Raw genomic sequence first — 12,358 nt, forward strand, 5'->3', positions numbered from 1 at the left:
TAATCTCGTACCCTGCAAAAGGCTTCGATCATGAGACTTTACTTTCTAGGTTTAATATTAACTCGCTGAGTACAAGAAGAATAATATTGCTGGTTCGATTTTTGTATAATTTAGTTAATTATAAAATTAACTGTTCATCACTTTTAAATGAAGTAAATTTTGCTATTCCGCGTCAGAGCACACGGCATGTTTATACTTTTTATAGTTCGTTCAATAGAACCAATGCTATGTATAAATCCCCCATATCTTTAATGTGTAATTACTATAACCAAATATGTAGGAAGTTTGATATTAATTTTGACAAGGCGAGTTCGTTAAGCCGTGCTGTTATTGAAGAATTTGGTCTTTAAATTTAGGAAGTTTTATTTAATTTTGGTGCAGTTTAGCCAGGTTTCTCTTTATTTTTTTTTTCTTTTTTATAATAATTTCTAAATTAAGTAACTTATGTACTCTCTTAATCATATATAGTTTAATTTTATTATTTCCTGTAAGTGGGTGTAAAACCTGTTGGAAATAAAGTTTATTTATTTATTTATTTATTTATTTATTTATTTATTTATTTATTTATTTATTTATTTATTTATTTATTTATTTATTTATTTAATCTCGTTAAAATTGAATAAATATAGTAAATCAGCCTTTGATCACAACCGTTCGTACCCACATTGTGTAAGGTAATAAACTTAAGTAGTTTATGTATAGACCCAATTCTCATCAAAGTTTAGCAAATCTAGGGAGATGTCAGTGGCAAATTATCCATCTCGGATTCTAGTAGTTCCTTACACTAAATCTCTGGTTGACCTCTGACTTAAAGAGGCCTTAGTAAGTTAAACAAAGACCTATCAAGCAACTTGTACACAAAGACTGCTTCTGTACATTTGCACAACATCTAGTTTCTCATGTTCTTACAACTTTGACCAACTTCGGTTAGGCAACATTAAGTTCTCTTCAAACGAAAAATATTTTATTTTAACAATAGGTATTTGCTCAAGTACTTGTAGGAAAATTTTGAATAATCTTAAAGCTTGCTCCTAAAGCCTCGTAACTTAGTTTAAATATAGTTTAATATTTGTCGGAGCGTTTTCATTAGCATAATAAAGTCTGGCGCTGACGAGCAGCCGTGAAAACAGACGCCTTTGAAATACCTGAACTAATTTACTGAAAGACTGAAAGACAATGTTTTTGATAATATAAATTATAAAGTCGGAGTAACTCGCAGCAATTATTATGAGCCCCTGGGCGCAATTTGGGAATAAACATGTACATTAAGTTAAATGATGGTGTCACCGATTTTTCCGACGCAAATTTACTCGGTGATTTATGAATTGCAGAAAGCGACGTTTTATTAATGATGTGAACAGATCAAATTTTTATTTAGAAGTCACGACAGTGGAAACCTTTGAGGGAATTGAACGAAAACACGCTCAAAAAAACATGCGGTGAAGATAGTCCGGGCATGCAATACTCTTCCGGTGGAGAAAGATGAGATTTTCCGACGAAATCGCTGTGTTAATATGTCGAAGTTTCAAATAAAGTTAGTAGCAGAGTTTCGAACTGAACGAATTATTCTTGAGAGGAAAGTTTTGAATTTAGTTGTGATAGCGCAACAGCGAAACTTGTTTATAAATTATTTATTAGAATATATTTTGGGAAAAACTTAAGTTTCACCCAAGTAAAACAAATACAAGGAAGTCGTATTATCCAAAGTTACGAACTGATGCGCCTGTTCCAGTAGAATAATGTTTTACCTAGAAGAGAATTAAAACATTTCGCCTGTTTCATACAATGTTGATAATGATAATTCATTAAGTGCAGCAACCTGTATATTTAAAACGATCACAGAAGGCAACAACATTCCAATTATGCCAATTTATAAACTTTATTTGTAGATACCGTATCCAAAGTTAATTTCAAACTAGAATACAAGATAGGTACTTCAGATATCTTACAATAGCGGAATTGTTGCTAGACGTCTGTCAAAGTTTGTTACTTTAGAAATTGGTTTGGTCACAATGTCACTCTGGTTCTCTCTCTGTTTCCAGAATTAGAACCAAATTAAAAAATATATTATTAAAGTATAAAATATACCGTATCTCAGACCGAATTTTGCAATAAACATTTATATCCTAATTTTTGAGGAAGATGTTTCGAGTTTTCCCGAGGGATGAGTAAGTAGGTTTTAATCTTCTGTAATCCTTAAATCAATGTTATTGTTTCACCAAAATTTCCACGGGTAATCTCTGATATAAATTGTTATATAAATATTATATTTTTGCGCAATTCGTGTAAGGTAAAAGAACATGGATTATGAAACCAGAGGTAAAGGACCATATAAAATTCCACTGCATACTTCAAGTCATCATCAAAAACATGAAAATAATTTTGAGTAAAAACCGCATTAATATGGAATTAGAAACGTTAATTCAGTTTTTTTCTTCTTATTCCCAGCTGATACTTTATTATGCAATACCAATACACAATGCTTAAATATAAACTCTGTTTGAAGTGCTACCTATTACCGCAAATGAAATCCAGGCCCTAAACGTTAACAACAAGTAAAATCTATACACATTATCCACAACACTAATTGCAATTTGCATACCGCGTGTCAAATTATTGATCCTAAATGCATCGGCTGCACTCATGTGACTTTTATTAAAATGATCAATACTTCCGCTCATCCTGTGCACGTACGGTCATAACTGAGTTCTTGGATAATTACTTAACTGGATAATCATTCTCAATCTCAATAAAAAATGGTAGTACCTCAACCAATATTTCTTGTACCCGACTTTTATAATGGCCAGTAGCTATATTTCAGGCGGTTCTAATATGACCTTTATCGTATACATCACCATTCATCCCTCTGCCCTCGTGGATGTTGAGGGAGAATATATCATTTATTCCTACCTCATATTGCCCACCATGAAATATGGTCAAAAAATTGTTGACCTCTCCAGATTTGACCCTATTAATTTTTATTTACTGCCTCTTCTTAAAATGGGTTATTTATGCAGGCTTCCCCAAATTTTATACCACTCTAGGTGCGAAAAGGGTCGGCGTTTTATAGTCGTCGTGTATAATGTTTTAGTATTCATAAACAGTGTTTCGAACTAATATTACACATTTACGTTACATTCAATTTTTCAAATTTTGTTTGCTTTTTCAATTTTGTTCGTTTCATCGCTCCACGTAGTTCACTATTAACCGATACGATATCTAAATTTTCATTTAATAAACTCGCTGCCTCCAGCGTATTGTAAATTAACATGATAAAAGGGGTTTTGTTTTTTCTTGCTCTTTTAAAAATTAATCCCACAACATTTCTGTCTAAATTTGTAGCTTCTAAGGCATTTCAGACAAGAATACTTTTTTGAATAGAAAATATTACTGAAGTTACCCGAAAAAAATTATTCAAATTATATTTTATTTTCAGCTCCTATTAACATAAAATTTGATCGGACGTTACGATAGTTTTTGGGTTATGATGGATATATCCTGAGAGAGAGAGAGAGAGAGAAAGAAAGCAAGTGAGGTCTCTTAAGACCGATTATTACACTTCTCAAAACGTCGAAAGCAATTAAAAATTCCAAAGTAAAAAGTTTGTTGCTTGAAAGTAAAACTCGAACACAGCATCAACATTTATGGGAATCCATTTCATTTTCATATGCTGACCGTAATATCGCATCCAGTTTATTAAAATGGGTAATGATATACAACCAATATCATATTATACTACTAAATTTAGTTGAGGTTGATTCCTTGAAACTGAATTAACATGTTAATAGCTAAAACTAGTTTATATAGCAGGGTAAATACATATTAATAAAGTGAGTAGTTGTTGGAAACCTTCATTAATAATAATTGCATATAAATATGAAAATTAGTTTGGTTACACGAAACAAAAATACTTAAATAAATACATAATGAGTACTCCTAGTTGTATCCATATTATGTACTTAAGCAAAATTAATGTGCACGTAATCAATAGAATTGTTTCCAGACTTAGATAGAAAAAATCTCTGAAAAGATAAATGTCTTTGTAGTCGTCGTTTTTGCTTTTATAAAAGAAGGAGATTTATATATTATAATTCCTTTTTCCTATATATTTCAATTTTTCAGCTCCTCGGCGTTATAAACCTGGTTAAACATAATTTACTGAAATTCCTTGCGTGTCAAGTATAAAGGCTACATGTTTTAAAACATTTACTTCTGTCTCCTTGTGACGAATGGTGCAAGTTACACAATGCGTGTGTAAAGTGCCTCCAAGGTTAGGTAGTGGCAATAATAATTAATGACCATCCGAGTCGGTGATTTATAGCAAAAGATCTAAATTCTCCTACCACAAAAACTCCTGCGTGTAACCCATATTTAGTGTTTTCACTAAGAAAAAGTGGAGTTTTTGCTTGGTGAAATGGGTTGTCGAGGGTCTAGCTGGCAAGAATTTGTAGAGCACCCTTCCGAAATGCAGAAGTAATCAGGGAATACTTTCCAAGGTTGACCTGAGCTTTGTTCCCTTTGTTGTTCCTCCTGTCGCTAGTGTGAAGAGTGTGTACACACGAAATTTGGTTTCGCAACAAAGCGTGTTATGAAATTGTTAAAGTTGTTAAGATCAGATTGAGTTTCAAACGCAACTAAGAAAACTCCTGCTAGTGGGGTGAATTTAATTAGCTTGGTGTGATTTACCTGCGTCAAGCAGTTCCAATAGGAATTAACACCAAGAACATCATTAATTTTTCATCGCTTCAACTTCGACGTGGTTTCGGTGAATTATTGAACGACTCGTTTGCATGACTTTTGCTATTTCCGGTGTGTTTCATGGGTAAGAATTTCCGTATCTTAACTACGCATCTAGCAATAAGGTTGTTAAAACGCCACAAAATGCCCAATTTAAGCCATGTTGTCTCGGTAATGCCCCAGCAAACTTAACCGTATTTAAACCGTCAACGCTTTATTAATGAAAACACAGGCCACAAAGCTACTCATGCGGACTATATGTCTCATATTTTTTTCAAGTATTCCCTTTATATCGAGATCCTCAGAATATTTTATCATTCAAATCGAATTTCGGTTGTAAGCTTGGAATATGAAAGGACAACCGTTTAAGTATAATGCGAAATCAATATTTTTTCAGACCAAAATATGTCGTGTTTGGTGCGCTTTTAGAAGTATTATCTGCGTATATCTCACATATGAAAAAATCGAGAACAGAGATGAAGTGACTCCTGAAATTTATTGAAAATCCGGTTTTCATTAAATGGTAGGCACTTTTTCGTGGAGATAAGGGTTGACGACCCCCATATTTGCCTCTTGTAAGTAGGGCGCAGAGAACGACCTGTACTACGTAATTTATAGCACCATTTGTCCTTTAGATTGTGTCATAAGAGCATTTAAATAGCAAGTTGGGTTATTATTGAGAATTTATTAAAATTCATCTTTCACGTTATCTTTGTTTCTTGATTCATATGCATGTGAATTTTAGATAAAGCGCATTACAGTTTTTATCTTTTTGTCAGTAAATAATTCGTAGGATAAAACTTTATTATTTGAGAAATACATCGCAGATTTTTGAAAATTTATGAACCACTTTGCATACTGAATTTATAAAGTTAATTGTGAACATTTCTAACATAATCTATAAGTAAAGGTATGTTGGGGAATGATTTGCCGTGACGCTTTCAAATCAGTTATATTAATTTTGATGTGCACAATTTAGCACTAATCACTGATCATATACTACGTAAATTGTGATACAGACATATGTTGGGGCTTGAAAGTAAATACATTTTCCTTAAATTATTATTGCAGTTATGATTATGGTCAAACTACTTCATAAAACTTTTGCCCAAGCTGAAATTTTTCATTAACTCGTTTTTAATTAAAAATATACACATAACACAAAAAAATCAGTGTTTCCATCAAAAGCCGGGTAAAATCCAGTGAAAAGTTGTATACCTACTATAATTTCGGTTTTATCTGAACACATCCCTACATCATGCTGCGTCAAACTGTCTATCAAGTTGAATGTACTTCACATACAAGCTTAATTAGGCAAATATTTAAATATTAATGAGATGGAATTACTGTGAATTATGGATTTTTTTACCGAACTATTTGAAAAACTGCCCCCACACAAGCCCTGATGACGTCACCACTTAATGTAAAAATACTACGCTGAAGAAGTAAAAATATAATTGTTTGTATCTTTTTGGAGGTTGTTTTTCTGAATTTATTAATGTATCATACTTTACACCCATACTGCGGCACTGCCTTTGATTCGAACACCTTTTGTTATGAAAACACAACTCTTTGAGCTTATTCATATTTGGTCTGGCGCGGCGTGTCATTTCGTACTTCTTTACCGATTATAAGGAAGGCAAGCTCGCAGCAAAATTTTGGGAAATATGACCATATGATATGCACCAAATTTATGGAAATATGCAGTAACTTTCTTAATATATGCAGAGATATGCAGTTGCATATGCTCCAAAAATTAAAAAAAAAAGCTTAATAAGTGAACTAAATTGAAGTACAAATTACAAAAACAGGTTTCCCGAGTTTACGTTTTATTACAAAAAATACATAAATCACATTTTTAAAGATAATATTCTTATACTAAAAAATAAATATAAACAGAACAAATCAAAAAATAAGTAGTAGTAATCGACTATTTAATTACTGTTTTGGTAATAATTTAGTTTTAAATATTTTTCGAAGTATTCTAACAAAAACTGATTCTAAAGCATGTAGGTATTTGTCAATAGAAAAACTGCGTACCTACTACGTCCACAGATGTAAAAATACTTACAGGTTTAGAGCAGGCGCGACAAAACACAGTTCCGTCTTGAAGAATAAGTTCAGGAAAAGGTTTAATCCATAAATTAATTTAAGTTATCTTCGACATATTGACACACCTGTATCGCTTTAAATGCTTTCAATGCAAACTCACCATGAAAAATAATAGCATAAGTCCCTTTGGCCACCACAAAACATGCCATTAATACACTGAAGTAACGAACAAAAATATTGGGAATAAACGTATTTCCAAAAGTAATTAGGGCGGGAATTTACCTGTAAGGATGGTTTAAGTGGTTTCTCCAAACTACCATAAAACTCAAACCTTTCCTTGTTATTTGAAGCTCAGGAAAATATTTGCTATATGATTAATAGGTCCATTGTGTCGAAGTTGACAAAGGGGCAATGAAGTCAATCCCTAGCCAAAAATAAGAACGTGGTTGGTTTCTTTGCAAGGAGGCCGTACTTTGTTATTTAACTCACATTGTCCGTCGTGGGGTAATCACGAGGTGATAATGTTTATTATCTTGTCATAAAAACCACTTTAAACTGGGACTACAATAAATGCCGATAGAAAGACAATCTTTTTTTTTCAAATTAGCACAAAAATTGATAAAAATGCAAAATATGCACCCGTTACGTGAAATATGCAGCAGAAGGCAAATATATGCAAATATGCAACTTTTTTATAGCTGTATTCATTTTTAATTAGCATGATTCGTTCACATATTAAATATCAAGACTTATATGCAAAAAATAACGGATATGCAAATTTCATAAAATCCGATCTCTACTCATTGGCGTAAGGTTGGTGGGGTGACAAATTTTGACAGCCAAGCCGTCGACACACAGACGGAAATGGGGGACCTATTTATTCGCACTCTAGGGGTCATGAAACAAGCAGCCGTTCCTCGGATTGACCATATTACAATACTTTCTTCATTGACGCTCGGGAAGTAAAAATAGGTAAAATACCTTCGAATGCCACACAACTCTTTGGAATGTGTTGTACTGATGAGATCAAACAAAGCAGAAGTTGCAGTTTACAGCTCTCTATTCAGGTGTCTAGTGTTCGGTGTAAACGCTTTGTACAGTGTCCAGCCACGGGTACGTGAAAAGTGATGATGCCAGTGTGGCAAGTATAGTTCAACGTACGTTGGGGCTTTTGTTTGGGAAGTAGTCATTTCCGCTCATTGGTTTGTTCTCCAAATAGTTCGGAATATACGAGTTTCCAGCAAAGGAAAACCCATAAGTCGCCGCAGTTTCATCTCACTAATAACTAAATAAACGCAATATGCCCATCCAAAAAATATTATTTATTATAAATGTTTATTGATTTCATTTTCAAGTCAAACTAGTTTATTTGATAACTAATGGATCACGAATTTAATTAGTTCTTGAGAACAACTCCACTTAACATATACGACTCCAATCTCTGATTTAATTCAAGCTTTTGGGTGCTTAATTTAAACACCTACAATATTAATCCTGCACTAAATATTTACGGTTTACAATCGTCAGCTTTGCCACATTAATAAATGATGCATAGAACTATTTAGCAAACATGTTATACTGAGGCAGCATCAAGCATATGTGACTTCAGTGCTTCTACCTATATTTGAATTAATTAAAATGAACACATAACTACATGGTGACCACACATCGTTCAAGTCGATACCACCAAACTGTCCCGCTGCAACATCTGGATGGAATGTTCTGCAGTCATTGTGTACCAGTAGTTAGAAAAAGGAGATATTTATCGCCATATAGGTGAAAATGTTTCCAAATCTTGAAAGTAATTTTAAGCAAAAACACTTTTGAGGTTCTAGTCTCGTATGATCAAGTTTTAATACGTCTATTATTAAAGAAAATATTGAAAATTAATTTAAATAAATAGATTTATTGATTGATCTCAGAGGTCGATCCCCTTCAGAAACCAATGTTCTTGTAGATTTATGATAATATATAATTGTAAAAAATATTTCAACAAAATAAATAGAGACATTTTAATTTCGTGAATTAAAACAAAATAGTTTTTGTGAAATGACAACAGACAGAAATAAAAGATGTATCGAGTATCCATCGAGACGATCTCTTTTAGATGTAAACATAGGTTTAAATAACGAAAATCTATCGGTGTATTAGTGAAAATCTCACATTTTAATACTGTCAAGTTTCCAGTGCATTGACAGGTCGTTTATTTTCTATAAAATTTTGTTCTTTTACCACGTACAACGTAAATGAATTTTTTTATACTTTTATTATTTAGAAAGCTTTCATTCGACGGACTGCATTTTATTCCTTCTATGTTATGGAATGCAATTAGCTTTATGGTCCGTTTCAATAGAGTATTGACATTATGATTCTATTCAGCTTTTTGAGCAAAATTATCAATCAGTTTATTCTCTTTAATATATATTTTAATTAAGTGCAGCCTAGTATGTGTTACAAAGGAACGGCCCCTAGTAAATTAGCTCAAACTTCATTTCCAGCTTTGAAATCACGAAACTCGATAAAAAACTAATCCAGAAACAATAATAATTAGAGAGGGATTTTCTCAAACCTATAAAATTAATATTGGAATTAATTAAAATAATGTTTCGGGGATATACAGTGAGGAAAATTGGCAGTGATGAGAGATTTTTTTTTGCGAAACGCTCGGAGGGAACAAAAACCAACTTCAACAAGCTTCATGGCAACCTCTATGTCAGCACCACAAACAGGAATTTAGGTTGATGACTGAGAAACTAGGAACACCGAGTTTAGAGAACGTTCTGTCTTTATCAGCGGTTACAAAATTACTAGTTAATTTATTATGGTCTGATCACAAAAAGTGTTACGGAATGAAAAAGGTATGATTTATTTTACTACACACATAAAATGATTGCAAGGTATATTGTTGTAGGGACCTCACACTGAACAATCCGTGCCGCCCAAAGCGATGGCTGACGCAAGGGAATGCCGACAACACTTTGCAAACACAGGAGTTGGGAAAGTTCTGGTAACGGAATGTTCGAGAAGGGGAAGCATTCCAGAGGGATCTGGCGTTTTAAATAGTGTTTGAGGCTAAAAGCGAGCAGTTTCGTAGACTAAAATTAAAGAAGGAAACCGTGATTATTTTATATTATAGCCAAGGAAAGTGTTGTAATGTATACGTGCAACTTCGCAGAGAAAATTATGAACTGAATAAATCGCCCGGTGATTCGATTATTTACAATGTATATTCTTGCCGAACTAGTATAATCTTAAATCTCTTAGGACAATAAAATGGATCTTCCACACCGAAAGCACAATAAAGAATTCGTATACATACGTATGTATTAAAATAAAAATAATATTGTGTTTCTAGAATTTTGGTAAAATTGCACCTTGTGTAGAATAAAGGCATATAAGATCTTAGAACCAATTTTGCAATTTTTGATAATAGTGAAGACTACAAGGTTAACAATTACTGAGTCCAGAATTATAACAACAGAAAAAAATTTGGTTGGATGTTATTTCAGCAGAATGTTTCTCGTACTTAAACTCCGACAACTACCACGTTTTTAAAAGATGACATTTTTTTTTCGTTTTTTGATAACGTGTATAAAGTAATAACCAGTGGCGTAATTGCAGCCCCTGCGCCACGGCGGCGCAAATTTCAAGGGGGTGCCTCAACACAGATTCATAAATCATATTCGGTTTGCCATATCAAAAATAAATTGTAGGTAAAATATAATTTTGATTTTTTTTTAATATAATATTGTCACTTATAAAAAAAAGCGCCTATTAGATAGATTGGGTTCATTCACTGCAGATTTTAATTTAAACAAAAATTAATACATAGTGTCCAAGAGAAGTTTTTCTTCTTTAAAAAAAAAGTTAAAAAAATGCGTTGGTTTTCCCTTGGAAGCGAAGATAGTTCTAAACTTATTTCTTAATTCGTATCATTTATTTCGTTCGCATTTTTCCAAAATATAAACATAGGTAGTGTCAGCTTTTGTAAACAGAAGAAAACAAGAACATGTAAATTTAAGACGCTCGTCAACTGACAGCCTGCCTCATTTTAGTAGTTATTTTATAATTTATTAAGTCGATATTAAGACACAAGGGAATTTGCTGGTTAGGGACGTGTTTTAACAGATGAAAATATGAATTTGGGACGTCCAAGTTCGAGTGCTGTTGGCCCAGGGGCACGATGCAGTAGTCGCAGGCACGTGCGAATCAGTGGCGGCCCGTGAAGTTTTCTTCAGAGGAGGCTCAAATTTGAAAAGCACTACTTTTTACATCTTTATGTGTGGTAATCGTATTACATCATATTTGCAAGTTTCCACACCACCTTGCGGTATTGCAGCGGCGCGTTACCTTTTTGATTTTAGTGGGTGGTTCGCCGACAGCCCTATTATCCCACTTACTAAGTATAAAATAAAAAGTAAATTCTCAAAAAAATAACAAATACATAAATATTCTTAAAAAAAACAAATTAAAATAAATTCGTAGGATTAAAACGAAATAACAAATAAAAATAAAATTCTTTGGTTTAAAAAATTATGCACTACCTACTGCAATTAAAGCTTCTTATAGCAAAGTGGTAATCTACGATTTTTCATGTTGGCAAAGTGATCGATTATATGTTCATAAAATGAATTATTCTCTTTTAATTTGCTTACCAAACGCTTTTCAATTGCAATTAACGATACATTTGATAACCGGTCTTGAGACATTCTATTTCTGTTATATGTTTTTATTCGCTTAAGAGCTGAAAAAGATCTTTCGACGGAAGCAGAAGTTACTGGAATTGATAAAACTAGGCATAAAAGCTTGTATAACTGAGGCAAGCAGTCTGTTAGATTATTTTTATAAATAAATGCTACCATTTCTTGAACTGACGTAGATTCTCCTAGAAGATGTGTATCCGAATAAAGAACAGAAAGTTCATTTTTCAGAGATATTTGATCAAAAGACGAATACTGCTTGGTAAGTTCTTGTAGCAAATTACTAGGAAATTCTTTCGAAAACGTTCCAAAATTCTCATAATTTACCAAATCAAAATACTGTAGAGCCCCGATATCAGCAAACCTGGTCTCAAGTTGAACGATAATGATATCCAAAATTTGTGCATAAATTTGTTTGTAATGTAAATCTTGTCTTTCTAAATTAAATGACGTTTTCCGTTTTTTGTGCTGCGAAGGTCCTGGTTCATTCTCGGTATAGTTTTCATTTGCATCGTCCAAAAATATATTGTATAAGTCATTAAAATGAATTTCATTAGTACGAAAATCTTTCAATTTTTTTATTAATGAGTTAAGTCTATCCTTGGAATAATTAACATCTGTTGATCTGTTTTGCAAAATTTGAAAAATTATATCAGTTTGTTCAAAAATCATTGTAAAAACTTTTAGGTAAAAAATAAAATTTTTATCTAGCAGTAACCGTTTGAGCCCATAAGCTTCTCTCAAAGTTTGATGATCATTTAAAAATTCTTCACTATCGGAAATAAAATCAAAAACCTCAATTAATTTTTGTCTGTGTGAATTAATAGTAAACACAGCTCTGCTTGAAAAATTCCAACGAGTAGGCGCGT

General features: G+C 32.7%; 1 protein-coding gene across 1 annotated transcript in view; it reads right to left on the minus strand.

Moving 5' to 3' along the window:
* The window catches only part of LOC135134514 (hemicentin-2-like), a 392,661-nt gene that overhangs the window by 220,293 nt on the left and 160,010 nt on the right, over positions 1–12,358 (minus strand). The window lies entirely within an intron of this gene.

This window comes from Zophobas morio, unplaced genomic scaffold, assembly GCF_036711695.1.
Source record: "Zophobas morio isolate AGI-343-1 ecotype UQ-CSIRO unplaced genomic scaffold, CSIRO_AGI_Zmor_V1 ptg000023l, whole genome shotgun sequence".
In the NCBI taxonomy this organism is placed as follows: Eukaryota; Metazoa; Arthropoda; class Insecta; order Coleoptera; family Tenebrionidae; genus Zophobas; species Zophobas morio.